This window comes from Pseudophryne corroboree, chromosome 4, assembly GCF_028390025.1.
Source record: "Pseudophryne corroboree isolate aPseCor3 chromosome 4, aPseCor3.hap2, whole genome shotgun sequence".
In the NCBI taxonomy this organism is placed as follows: Eukaryota; Metazoa; Chordata; class Amphibia; order Anura; family Myobatrachidae; genus Pseudophryne; species Pseudophryne corroboree.
The window spans coordinates 510,579,222-510,594,082 of NC_086447.1; the positions used below are offsets into that span (position 1 = coordinate 510,579,222).

At 47.9% G+C, this 14,861-nt stretch overlaps 1 protein-coding gene across 1 annotated transcript in view; it reads left to right on the forward strand.

The window, feature by feature from the left end:
- Positions 1-14,861, forward strand: part of SLC35F1 (solute carrier family 35 member F1) — a 527,849-nt gene that overhangs the window by 112,295 nt on the left and 400,693 nt on the right. The window lies entirely within an intron of this gene.

A 14,861-nucleotide genomic window follows, 5' to 3' on the forward strand; every position in this document is an offset into this window, starting at 1 on the left:
CGATTCCTGCACTTCCTACAGTCAGGAGTGACTATGGGCCTGAAATTAGGGTCCATAAAGGTCCAGATTTCGGCCCTATCCATTTTCTTCCAAAAAGAACTGGCTTCACTGCCTGAGGTTCAGACGTTTGTTAAGGGAGTGCTGCATATTCAGCCCCCTTTTGTGCCACCAGTGGCACCTTGGGATCTTAACGTGGTGTTGAGTTTCCTGAAATCCCACTGGTGTGAGCCACTTAAGACCTTGGAGCTAAAGTATCTCACGTGGAAAGTGGTCATGCTGTTGGCCTTAGCATCGGCTAGGCGTGTTTCGGAATTGGCGGCTTTGTCATGTAAAAGCCCATATCTGGTTTTTCCATATGGATAGGGCAGAATTGCGGACTCGTCCTCAATTTCTGCCAAAGGTGGTGTCATCCTTTCATTTGAACCAACCTATTGTGGTGCCTGCGGCTACTGGTGGCTTGGAGGATTCCAAGTTGCTTGACGTAGTCTGGGCTTTGAAGATTTATGTGACCAGAACGGCTGGAGTTAGGAAGACTGACTCGCTGTTTGTCCTGTATGCATCCAACAAGCTGAGTGCTCCTGCTTCAAAGCAAACTATTGCTCGCTGGATCTGTGGCACGATTCATCAGGCTCATTCTGCGGCTGGGTTGCCGCATCCAAAATCAGTGAAAGCCCATTCCACGAGAAAGGTGGGCTCTTCTTGGGCGGCTGCCCGAGGGGTCCCGGCTTTACAGCTTTGCCGAGCTGCTACTTGGTCGGGTTCAAACACATTTGCAAAGTTCTACAAGTTTGATACCCTGGCTGAGGAGGACCTTGAGTTTGCCCATTCGGTGCTGCAGAGTCATCCGCACTCTCCCGCCCGTTTGGGAACTTTGGTATAATCCCCATGGTCCTTACGGTGTGCCCAGCATCCACTAGGACGTTAGAGAAAATAAGATTTTACTCACCGGTAAATCTATTTCTCGTAGTCCGTAGTGGATGCTGGGCGTCCGTCCCAAGTGCGGACTTTCTGCAATACGTGTATATAGTTATTGCTTACTAAAGGGTTATGTTATGTGGCATCAGTTGAGTGAATGCTTGTTTGTTGTTCATGCTGTTAACTGGGAAGTTTAACACGAGTTATACGGTGTGATTGGTGTGGCTGGTATGAGTCTTACCCTGGATTCCAAAATCCTTTCCTTGTAATGTCAGCTCTTCCGGGCACAGTTTCCTTAACTGAGGTCTGGAGGAGGGGCATAGAGGGAGGAGCCAGTGCACACCAGGTAGTACTAAATCTTTCTTTAGAGTGCCCAGTCTCCTGCGGAGCCCGTCTATTCCCCATGGTTCTTACGGAGTCCCCAGCATCCACTACGGACTACGAGAAATAGATTTACCGGTGAGTAAAATCTTATTTTAAGCTTGGATATATTATCGGGCTTTGTATTTAATTGAATGGTTGCCGGATGGTTTAAATTGTGTCTGATGCCTCGCACAAGCCTGACGATACACATAGGGGTGTGACTGAGTGACATATCATTTCTATACCAGTTCCTCTCCTTTGGTGGCTGTGGTGAACATTTCCCAGCTTGCTGTGTTTGTGGTTCCGATCAGTGGTATACTAGGTGGTCTTGACAAGTAGGCAAGGAGAAAATCTGTGGAGATTGCCATGATGCAGTATATATTTTATTAGGTGGTATGAAGCTCACGGAGCTGTTGTATTGGTACAAGCAATATTGGCTTGGGCTGTTTGCATGTGCTTAAACTGTGTTTTAAGAATTAACTGATTTGGAACAATAAAGGGAAAAAAACATATGCTTGACTAGTTTCCTGTAAGCATCTGCTCCTCTTAGGGAGGCCAATCCCGGGATTAGGATCGGTGGGATCCCGGGATTTAGGACAAAAAAAAAGTCCAGAATTCAATCCTGGGATTGGAAGCTCCAATCCTGGGGATTGAGGGATCAGCGTTGAGCATCCTCAGGGCGGTCAGACGCTGCCCGGCTTCCTCCTCCCTGCTCCCCAGAACAGCGTGATGTGCAGTGAGAGGTCACGCTGCACCGTCACACGCCGCTGGGAGCCGCCAGTAGAGAGTTGATGATGTGTCCCACCTGCCCCCGGTTTCTGGTGAGTTATGTGGGCGAGGGGGGCGGCCACACAGGGAAATGCCAATCCCAGGGATCCCTGGGATTGAAAAAATGGCCCAGGATTGGCCTCACTAGCTCCGCTATGACGATCAACAAGCCGCAGGGGCAAACACACAGGGCTGCAGGCGTAGATCTCAGGATCATCTACTTCTCCCATGGGCATCTTTACTTGGCTTGCTCAAGTCAGTAGCCCCAAGCATCTTTTTGTATTAATCCCTGAAGGAAAAACTGCAAATATAGTTAACATTATGTGATCAATGGAGGTCATTCCGAGTCGTTCGCTCGGAAAATTTCTTCGCATCGCAGCGTTTTTCCGCTTAGTGCGCATGCGCAATGTCCGCACTGCGACTGCGCCAAGTAAATTTGCTATGAAGTTTGGATTTTTACTCACGGCTTTTTCTTCGCTCAGGCGATCGTAGTGTGATTGACAGGAAATGGGTGTTACTGGGTGGAAACAGGCCGTTTTATGGGCGTGTGGGAAAAAACGCTACAGTTTCCGGAAAAAACGCGGGAGTGGCTGGAGAAACGGAGGAGTGTCTGGGCGAACGCTGGGTGTGTTTGTGACGTCAAACCAGGAACGATAAGCACTGAACTGATCGCAGATGCCGAGTAAGTCTGAAGCTACACTGAAACTGCTACGAGATGTGTAATCGCAATATTGCGAATACATCTCAATTTTAAGATGCTAAGATTCACTCCCAGTAGGCGGCGGCTTAGCGTGTGCAATACTGCTAAAATCGCCTTGCGAGCGAACAACTCGGAATGAGGGCCAATGTGTACAACATTATACAAATATACATCACAGTATGGCACTGCCACCTTTGTAAAATTAGTTCCGCTGAGAAATAACTCGCATCCATGCAAACTGCAGGCAAACAGTAAAGAGTGTGTGCGTATATATATATATATATATATATATATATATATAGAGAGAGAGAGAGAAAATATTATGTTTTTTTTATCAGTGTTTAAAACTATCTTGCATATTAAAATTTCTCCCTTTTTGTGCAGTGAAATTACATGGTTTTTAAGCTAACTTTGATCTGATTAGCCATTTGTTTTTCATTGCTTTTGATAATTTGTTTTGTGATAATAATGATTTACTTCAGCTTTTCCATGGAATAGTTATTTTGCTAAATCAGTTTTATTATTTAGAATAAATTATAAATAAACCGTTTGGCGAAAACGAATGCTGTTTCTGGTGGTGCTCAGTGGTAAGCAGTAACAGCAACTTTTTCTATGGTTTCATTTTTATTTCTTACTAGCTGGAGTACCCGACATTGCCGGGAGTTTAAGATTGTCTGTTTACAAAAATAAATGTAAATATTAAACACACAGTATGAATAACATTGTAGATAGCTGAATACCCGTGCTTCGCTACGGGATGAGGAGGGTAAATTAGAATTATAGCTGTTCGTTAATTTACGTTGGTTGAAGATCTAGTATATAGGCATATCTTGCTTCCCTGACGCACTTTGTGTAGTGGTCGGACCCCTTTTTGGTCCCCCAAGGGACACTGCTCTTCCCACTATGCAACTATCTCTCTGTGGCTTTCTGCTGCCTCCATTTCCCTCCTAATATCATATCAGTGCCCCTGTTAAATTATCGATGTATTTACAGTTTCTTATATAGTGCAGCACATTATGTATCTCCTGATATACTCTGTGCTGCTGGGGGTCCGTGCTACTTCCACTATATAACTCAGTGTGTGGGTTTGTGCTACCTCCACTCCCCTCACATCATGTCACTGGCCCTTTCACATGCAGCCCAGACATATCATGCATGTCCCGATATAGTCTGTGCTGCTGGGCCATCCCTAGGGGTGCTAGGGGTGTCTGACCCCACAGTGTTTGTTCCCAGATTGTAAATCAGATGTGAACCAAGTTTGTTGTAAATTGGTCCAGGCATTCCAGAGTTATGCTGTTCGCTGAAAAACTCTGTGCTGCTGCCTCACCCTTAGGGGTGCTAGGGGTGTCTTACCCCCACAGTGTTTGTTCCCAGCTTGTATGTCATATGTGTACCAAGTTTGTTGGAAATTGGTCTGGGCATTCGAGAGTTATGCTGTCTCCTGAAATACTCTCTGCTGCTGTCACACTCCTCGGGTGCCCCACAGAGTTTGTTCCCAGATTGTAAGCAGTTTTGCTGTCTGCTGACATACTCTGTGCTGCTGTCCCACCCCTAGGGGTACTAGGGGTGTCTTTCCCCCCACAGTGTTTGTTTCCAGAGTGTAAGTCATATGTGTAGCAAGTTTGGTGTAAATTGCTCCAGGCATTCCCGAGTTATGCTGTCTGCTGAAATACTCTGTGCTGTTGCCTCACCCCTAGTGGTGCTAGGGGTGTCTTCCCCCCACAGTGTTTGTTCCCAGAGTGTAAGTCATATGTGTACCAAGTTTGGTGTAAATTGCTCCAGGCATTCCAGAGTTATGCTGTCTGCTGAAATACGCAGTGCTGCTGACTCACTCCTAGGGGTGCTAGGGTTGTCTTCCCCCCACAGTGTTTGTTGGAAGATTGGAAGGCATATGTGTACCAATTTCTCTGACGTCCAGAGCCGGCCCTAACCAATATGATGCCCTAGGCAAGATTTTGGCTGGTGCCCCCTAGCACCACCAGTGGTTCCGCCTCTGACCCTGCAACTCTTTCCCAGCACCATCATCCCTCACCCATAGCAGTCATTATTTTGGTGTTTGTGCCCCCTACATTTTAAATAGGAACAGTACGCACATTTGGTGCACAGCCCAAAAAGAGGTGTGTTTTTGCTGGCAAGGGGCATGGCCACACAATAGTACCCCCAATTCCAATTACGCCACACAGTACTGCAACTTTATTCACATCTGATCATGCAATAGTCTTCATAATTCATATTACATCCCACAGTATTATCACTTTACCTTATAAACATTACTCCTCACAGTAGAGCCCCTTATTCACATTACATCACACTGAATTGCTCCTTATTCACATTACACCATACCCTATTGCTCTTTATTCACATTAGATGACACAGTAGTGCCCTTTCTATACGCAACACCACATAGTAGAGCACCTTATACACACAATACCACACAGTAATGCACCTTACACATATGAGACACATTATTAATGTCCTTATAAACATAATGCGCCTTACACATTATGACAACCTTTATTAATGCCCTTTTACACATAATGTCCCTTACACATATGCTGCACATTATTAATGCCCTTATACACATAATGACACACATAGTGCCCCCTACACATTTGCTGCACATTATTAGTTCGTCTATACACATAATGACACACATATAATAGTACCCTGTTACACATATGCCGCACATTATTAATGCCCTTATACACATAATGACACACATAGTGACCCTTACACATATGTTGCACGTTATTAATGCATTTTTACATGACACACATAATGCTCCTTACACGTATTCCGAACACTACTGCACAACCAACCCACTCACATGCACACAGCACTCACACTGCCACTAACACTGTGACCTCTGCCTCTGCTTGGATACAGATGTGTCCTCATAAATCTTGCCTCAATGCCAACGTCTGGCACCATTTTTTTTAATGAAAATGCATCTTATTTGCATTGCTATGTGGTAAGGATGCACAAGCAGATTCTGCTGATTACAATGATATGCAGCATGCCTATATACTGTGTGAGACTGTGGCTGTATCTGCATATGAAATGCTACACACACAATACAGGCATGCTGCATATCATTTTAATCAGCAGAAGCTGCTGATGCCCCTAGGCATATCAAATGTCCTAGGCAATTGCCTAGTTTGCCTATGCCTATGGCCGGCTCTGCTGACGTCCTAGTGGATGCTGGGGACTCCGTAAGGACCATGGGGAATAGACGGCTCCGCAGGAGACTGGGCACATCTAAATAAAGATTTAGGACTATCTGGTGTGCACTGGATCCTCCCCCTATGACCCTCCTCCAAGCCTCAGTTAGATTTCTGTGCCCGGCTGAGCTGGATGCACACTAGGGGCTCTCCTGAGCTCCTAGAAGAAAGTATAGTTTAGGTTTTTTATTTTCAGTGAGACCTGCTGGCAACAGGCTCACTGCAACGAGGGACTAAGGGGAGAAGAAGCGAACCTACCTAAGTGGTGGTAGCTTGGGCTTCTTAGGCTACTGGACACCATTAGCTCCAGAGGGATCGAACACAGGACCCGACCTCGTCGTCCGTTCCCGGAGCCGCGCCGCCGTCCCCCTTACAGAGCCAGAAACAAGAAGGTGGTCCGGAAAATCGGCGGCAGAAGACTTCTGTCTTCTCCAAGGTAGCGCACAGCACTGCAGCTGTGCGCCATTGCTCCTCATGCACACCACACACTGCGGTCACTGATGGGTGCAGGGCGCTGGGGGGGGGGGGGGGGCGCCCTGAGCAGCAATAATAACACCTTGGCTGGCAAAACTAACACCATATATAGCCCCAGAGGCTATATAGGTGTATATTAACCCCTGCCAGAAACGATAAAATAGCGGGAGAAAGCCAGCCGAAAAAGGGGCGGAGCCAACTCCCTCAGCACACTGGCGCCATTATTCCCTCACAGCTTCGCTGGAAGGAAGCTCCCTGGCTCTCCCCTGCAGTCCTGCACTACAAAAAGGGTAAAAAAGAGAGGGGGGGGCACAATTTAGGCGCAATATATATATATTATAGGCAGCTATAGGCATAGGCGTGCGCAGGGGGGGTGCCTGGTACGCACAGGCACCCCCTAATGTCTGTCACCCCCTCACACACGCCTGCTGCAGTATCGGCGATCGCCGAGTGTGCTCATTTCTGTTCTCCCACCCATAGCGCCCGCCACCCCCTCCGCTCAGTCTGGCTGTCATTCATTTGTATGGGTGCAGCATCACTGATGTAATCCTACTCCCAGTTCCTCTAACCTGTGGGATGTGTCGTGATGATGTCATGCCGCATGTATGCTCCCACCCACGCTCTCTCTCCTCATCATGTGCCAACGCCATAGAATACAGCGTTCTTGTTGTTGGAGGAGAAGTTCAAATTCAATATTAATATATATTTCGAGAGATTAGGATATAATCTATGGTAATAAAATATACAAATTTAACACATATCAAACAGATTCTATCTATCTATCTATCTATCTATCTATCTATCTATCTATCTATCTATCTATATCTGTGCATCTATTCTCTATATTATTTAGTTTGCATTGAGTGCCAATATGTGGTGGTAGACACGCCTGATAGGTGGCGCTAGACATGCCCAATAGGCAGTGCTTAAACACACCCTTCTAATCGTGCACCCCCTAATAAAATGTCCTGCGCACGCCTATGGCTATAGGGGAAAACACTCTGTATAGTGATATCCCTGTGTTATATAGCGCCCTGGTGTGTGCTGGCATACTCTCCCTCTGTCTCCCCAAAGGGCTTTGTGGGGTCCTGTCCTCTGTAAGAGCATTCCCTGTGTGTCTGCTGTGTGTCGGTACTGCTGTGTCGACATGTATGATGAGGATAATGATGTGGAGGCGGAGCAAATGCCTGTGAATGTGATGTACCCCCTGCGGGGTCGACACCAGTGTGGATGGACTTATGGAAGGAATTACGTGACAGTGTCAGCTCCTTACATAAAAGGTTTGACGACATAGGACAGCCGGCTACTCAGCTTGTGCCTGTCCAAGCGTCTCAAATGTCATCAGGGGCTATAAAACGCCCGCTACCTCAGATGACAGATACAGATGTCAACACGGATACCGACTCCAGTGTCGACAATGATGAGACGAGTGTACCCTCCAATAGATCCACCCGTTATATGATTGAGGCTATGAAAAATGTTTTACACATTTCTGATGATACCCCAGGTACCACAAAAAAGGGTATTATGTTTGGTGAGAAAAAACTACCAGTAGTTTTTCCTGCATCTGACGGATTAAATGAGGTGTGTGAGGAAGCGTGGACTTCCCCAGATAAGAAATTGATCATTTCTAAACGGTTAATGGCTGCGTACCCTTTCCCGCCAGAGGATAGGTCACGCTGGGAAACACCCCCTAGGGTAGATAAAGCATTGACACGCTTATCAAAGAAGGTGGCACTACCGTCTCCGGATACGGCCGCCCTAAAAGAACCTGCTGATAGAAAGCTGGAAAGTACCCTAAAAGCTATATACACACACACTGGCATTATATTGAGACCCGCTATTGCATCAGCTTGGATGTGCAGTGCTGCTGCTGCGTGGTCAGACTCCCTGTCGGAAAACATTGATACCATGGATAGGGACAATATTTTGCTAACGATTGACCATATAAAAGACGCGGTCTTATACATGCGTGATGCACAGAGTGATATTTGCCGGCTGGCATCAAAAATAAGCGCTATGTCCATTGCCGCCAGACGGGGGTTATGGACTAGGCAATGGTCAGGTGATGCCGACTCCAAGCGGCACATGGAAGTTTTACCCTATAAAGGGGTGGAACTTTTTGGGGAAGGTCTTTCAGACCTCGTTTCCACAGCTACTGCTGGGAAATCGACTTTTTTGCCACAGGCTACCCCACAGCAAAAGAAAGCACCGTATTATCAGGTACAGTCCTTTCGGCCCCAGAAAAATAAGCGGGCTAGAGGCTCATCCTTTCTGCCGAGGGGCAGAGGAAGGGGGAAAAAGCTGCAGCACACAGCTAGTTCCCAGGAGCAGAAGTCCTCCCCTGCGTCCGGTAAGTCCACAGCATGACGCTGGGGCTGCTCAGGCGGAATCGGGAACGGTGGGGGCACGTCTCAGGTTTTTCAGCACACAGTGGGCTCTCTCACAAGTGGATCCCTGGGTCCTTCAAGTAGTATCTCAGGGTTACAGGCTGGAATTCGAGACGTCTCCCCCCCGCCGTTTCCTAAAATCTGCCTTGCCGGCAACTCCCTCTGCCAGGGAGGCAGTGTTGGTGGCTATTCAAAAACTGTATTCACAGAAAGTGATCGTCAAGGTACCCCTCCTTCAGCAAGGAAAGGGTTACTACTCCACAATGTTTGTGGTACCGAAACCGGACGGTTCGGTGAGACCCATCTTAAATTTAAAAACCTTGAACACTTATATCAAAAGGTTCAAGTTCAAGATGGAATCGCTCAGGGCGGTTATTGCGAGCCTGGAGGAGGGGGATTACATGGTATCCCTGGACATCAAGGATGCGTACCTGCATGTCCCCATTTACCCTCCGCACCAGGAGTACCTCAGATTTATGGTACAGGACTGTCACTATCAGTTCCAGACGCTGCCGTTCGGGTTATCCACGGCACCGAGGGTCTTTACCAAGGTAATGGCCGAAATGATGATACTCCTTCGCAAAAAGGGAGTTTTAATTATCCCGTACTTGGACGATCTCCTGATAAAGGCGAGGTCCAAAGAACAGTTGATAGTGGGGGTGGCACTTTCTCAGGAAGTGCTACAACAGCATGGCTGGATTCTAAACATACCAAAGTCACAGCTGGTCCCGACGACACGTCTTCTGTTCCTGGGAATGATTCTGGACACGGACCAGAAAAAAGTGTTTCTTCCACTGGAAAAAGCCGAGGAATTGTCATCTCTGGTCAGAGACATCCTAAAACCAGGAAAAGTGTCGGTACATCAATGCACACGAGTCCTGGGAAAAATGGTAGCTTCGTACGAAGCAATTCCATTCGGAAGGTTCCACGCAAGGACGTTCCAGTGGGACCTGTTGGGAAAATGGTCCGGGTCCCATCTCCAGATGCAACAGCGGATAACCCTATCGGCCAGAACCAGGGTGTCGCTGCTGTGGTGGCTGCAGAGGGCTCATCTACTAGAGGGCCGCAGATTCGGAATACAGGACTGAGTCCTGGTGACCACGGATGCCAGCCTTCGGGGCTGGGGGGCAGTCACAAAGGGAAGAAATTTCCAAGGACTGTGGTCAAATCAGGAGATTTCTCTTCACATAAATATCCTGGAGCTAAGGGCCATTTACAATGCCCTAAGCCAGGCAAGACCCCTGCTTCAAAACCAGCCGGTACTGATCCAGTTAGACAACATCACGGCGGTCGCCCATGTAAACAGACAGGGCGGCACGAGAAGCAGGATGGCGATGGCAGAAGCCACAAGGATTCTCAGATGGGCAGAGAATCATGTGTTAGCACTGACGGCAGTGTTCATTCCGGGAGTGGACAACTGGGAAGCAGACTTCCTCAGCAGGCACGACCTCCACCCGGGAGAATGGGGACTTCATCCAGAAGTCTTCCAAATGCTGGTCAACCGGTGGGAAAAACCACAGGTAGACATGATGGCGTCCCGCCTCAACAAGAAGTTGAAAAGATATTGCGCCCGGTCAAGAGACCCTCAGGCGATAGCGGTGGACGCTCTAGTGACACCATGGGTGTACCAGTCGGTTTATGTGTTTCCTCCTCTACCTCTCATACCCAAGGTACTGAGAATAATAAGAAGGCGAGGAGTGAAAACCATACTCGTGGTTCCGGATTGGCCAAGAAGAGCTTGGTACCCGGAACTTCAAGAGATGCTTACAGAGGACCCTTGGCCTCTGCCGCTCAGACAAGACCTGCTGCAGCAGGGACCCTGTCTGTTCCAAGACTTACCGCAGCTGCGTTTGACGGCATGGCGGTTGAACACCGGATCCTGAAGGAAAAGGGTATTCCGGAGGAAGTCATCCCTACCCTGATCAAAGCCAGGAAGGATGTCACCGCAAGACATTATCACCGCATTTGGCGAAAATATGTTGCTTGGTGTGAGGCCATGAAGGCCCCGACGGAGGAATTTCAACTGGGTCGATTCCTGCACTTCCTGCAAGCAGGGGTGACGTTGGGCCTCAAATTGGGGTCCATAAAGGTCCAGATTTCGGCTCTGTCGATTTTCTTCCAAAAAGAACTGGCTTCACTGCCCGAAGTTCAGACTTTTGTCAAAGGAGTACTGCATATTCAGCCTCCTTTTGTGCCCCCAGTGGCACCTTGGGATCTCAATGTGGTTTTGGCATTCCTGAAATCACATTGGTTCGAACCACTTAAGACTGTGGATTTAAAATATCTCACGTGGAAAGTGGTCATGCTGTTGGCCTTGGCGTCGGCCAGGCGGGTTTCAGAATTGGCGGCTTTGTCTTGTAAAAGCCCTTATCTGATTTTCCATATGGATAGGGCAGAATTGAGGACTCGTCCTCAGTTTCTCCCAAAGGTGGTCTCAGCTTTTCACTTGAACCAACCTATTGTGGTGCCTGCGGCTACTAGGGACTTGGAGGATTCCAAGTTGCTGGACGTAGTCAGGGCCCTAAAAATTTATATTTCCAGGACGGCTGGAGTCAGAAAGACTGACTCGCTGTTTATCCTGTATGCACCCAACAAGCTGGGTGCTCCTGCTTCTAAGCAGTCTATTGCGCGCTGGATTTGTAGCACTATTCAGCTGGCGCATTCTGCGGTAGGCTTACCGCAGCCTAAATCTGTAAAAGCCCATTCCACACGGAAGGTGGGCTCATCTTGGGCGGCTGCCCGAGGGGTCTCGGCTTTACAACTTTGCCGAGCAGCTACTTGGTCGGGGGCAAACACGTTTGCAAAATTCTACAAATTTGATACCCTGGCTGAGGAGGACCTGGAATTCTCTCATTCGGTGCTGCAGAGTCATCCGCACTCTCCCGCCCGTTTGGGAGCTTTGGTATAATCCCCATGGTCCTTACGGAGTCCCCAGCATCCACTAGGACTTCAGAGAAAATAAGAATTTACTCACCGGTAATTCTATTTCTCGTAGTCCGTAGTGGATGCTGGGCGCCCATCCCAAGTGCGGATTGTCTGCAATACCTGTACATAGTTATTGTTACAAAAATCGGGTTTTGTTGTGAGCCATCACTTCAGAGGCTCCATTTGTTATCATACTGTTAACCGGGGTTCCTATCACGTGTTATATGGTGTGATTGGTGTGGCTGGTATGAGTCTTACCCGGGATTCAAAAATCCTTCCTTATTGTGTCAGCTCTTCCGGGCACAGTTCCTAACTGAGGCTTGGAGGAGGGTCATAGGGGGAGGAGCCAGTGCACACCAGATAGTCCTAAATCTTTCTTAAGATGTGCCCAGTCTCCTGCGGAGCCGTCTATTCCCCATGGTCCTTACGGAGTCCCCAGCATCCACTTCGGACTACGAGAAATAGAATTACCGGTGAGTAAATTCTTATTTTTTGAGTACATTGCTCCAGCAATTCCGGAGTTATGCTGTCTCCTGATATACTCTGTGCTGCTGTCTCCCACCCTAGGGGTACTAGGGATTTCAAATTGTTTTAGTTGCCTCCGCCGTGTTTTTTACGCTCGTATGTAATATTTCACGATCTTCGCTTGTAAACTGTGGATTTGTATAGAAAGACAGAAGGACAAATTTTCATTTTTATATATTAGATAACTATTTCCAGAAATGGGAAAAAATCAGTGAAATAATTTCAGAAATGAATAAAATAATTCGCTGAAAATGTGTCCATATTGTGGAACATACTATAAGTCTTGCATCAGCTTGTAACATTAGGTGAGTACCAAAAGCTTTTTGACAGAAAAAAAGCACAACTCAAAAAAGAAATCCAACAAATTAAGCAGGATAAAGCCTAATCACCTGAAGAAAACATTGTAAAAAAAATGTACCTTCAATTTAAGAATGCCAAATCCTCAATACGTACAGTATGTCAGTGCCCTGGACCACTTGTAAAAGTGATACTGGGTAAGAGAGGTGTAGCTTGGGCATGGCCAGCAAGCCCTTCACAGTGAGTTTCTGGGCATTAACGATCAGTATTAATTTGATAGGAAATGCTCATATGCATACCTCCCATACATTCGGATTTCTGAAGGAGGGACTCCGTCAAAATGGGGGGGTGACCTATTGAAAAGGGGGTGTGGCCTCACGTGGATGGTCTCTGTGAGCTGCTGGCCTTGCCCACAGACCCTCTGCCTCACTGGAATAGATGCTGTGTGCATGCACTCTGATCTGAGCAGAGCAGCGAGTGACAGGGAGCCTCCCAACTGCCACCCCCCCCCCCCCCCACCACCACCGCGGGACACTGCGGCCCGCGGCAGGGAAAGGCAGCAAAAAATGGGACTTTCCTGCGAAAATCGGGACAGTTGGGAGGTATGTATTTGTGTGGTCTATGCTCTTTAAATAACAATGGACATGGGTGGAAGGGTCTCCACTTGAGTAAAATAAGTGGTGATTGCTACATAATTGGAACTTATTGTCACTGAATTCTACTGCCTTACATTCATTTTAATTTACCCTATTCCCACTTCCCCATTTGTACTACTTTATCCTTTATAGAAGAGTAAAAGCTCATTATATATCATTTAGGTATCGGGTCAGGATCCCGGCTGTCCAAATACCAATGCCAGAATCCCAACACTGCTCTGAATGATGGCTCTGGCATCCCAAATGAGAGCACAATGCCAGCGTAGGCATCCTGACAGCCGGGTTCCCAACCTGCCGGGCCGCCAAAGAAGTAAGCCGCGTGGGTATGGGGCTTCTCTCCAGCACCATCATCATGACCTATGACTTTATGTATGTATTAATTTGATGTCCTAGTCACTGCTGCCCCCCCCCCCCCAGATATCCCTGACTTAATACATTCCCACAGCATCCCACCCCATTATTTTTTTTCTTCATTACTAACTTAATAGTTCTTCTATCAATGCTGCAGGCCCTCCTTCACTAACACCCCAACAGCACTCACACCTCTCATTCACTATAAACACCCCCAGCAGCACTCACACCTTCACCCTTCATTCACTAATAACACCCCAGCAGCACTCACACCCCCTCCCCTCATTCACTAATAACACCCCAGAAGCACCCACCCCTCATTCACTAATAACACCCCAGCAGCACTCACACCCCCTCCCCTCATTCACTAATAACACCCCAGCAGCACCCACCCCTCCACCCCTTATTCACTAATAACACCCCAGCAGCACCCACCCCTCCACCCCTTATTCACTAATAACACCCCTGCAGCACTCACACCCCCTCCCCTTATTCGCTAATAACACCCCAGCAGCACTCACACCCTGACCCCTTATTCACTAATAACACTCCAGCTGCACTAACACCTTCACCCTTCATTCACTAATAACACCCCAGCAGCACCCACCCATCCACCCCTCATTCACTAACACCCCAGCAGCACTCACACCCCCTCCCTTATTCGCTAATAACACCCCAGCAGCACTCACACCCCGACCCCTTATTCACTAATAACACTCCAGCTGCACTAACACCTTCACCCTTCATTCACTAATAACAACCCAGCAGCACCCACCCCTCCACCCCTCATTCACTAATAACACCCCAGCAGTACTCACACCCCCTCCCCTTATTCACTAATAACACCCCAGCAGCACTCACACCCCGACCCCTTATTCACTAATAACACTCCAGCTGCACTAACACCTTCACCCTTCATTCACTAATAACACCCTAGCAGCAACCCCCCCATCCCTAATTCACTAATAACACCCCAGCAGCACCCACCCCTCCACCCCTCATTCACTAATAACACCCCAGCAGCACTCACACCCCCTCCCCTTATTCACTAATAACACCCCAGCAGCACTCACACCCGACCCCTTATTCACTAATAACACTCCAGCTGCACTAACACCTTCACCCTTCATTCACTAATAACACCCTAGCAGCAACCCCCCCATCCCTAATTCACTAATAACACCCCAGCAGCACCCACCCCTCCACCCCTCATTCACTAATAACACCCCAGCAGCACTCACACCCCCACCCCTTATTCACTAATAACACCCCAGCA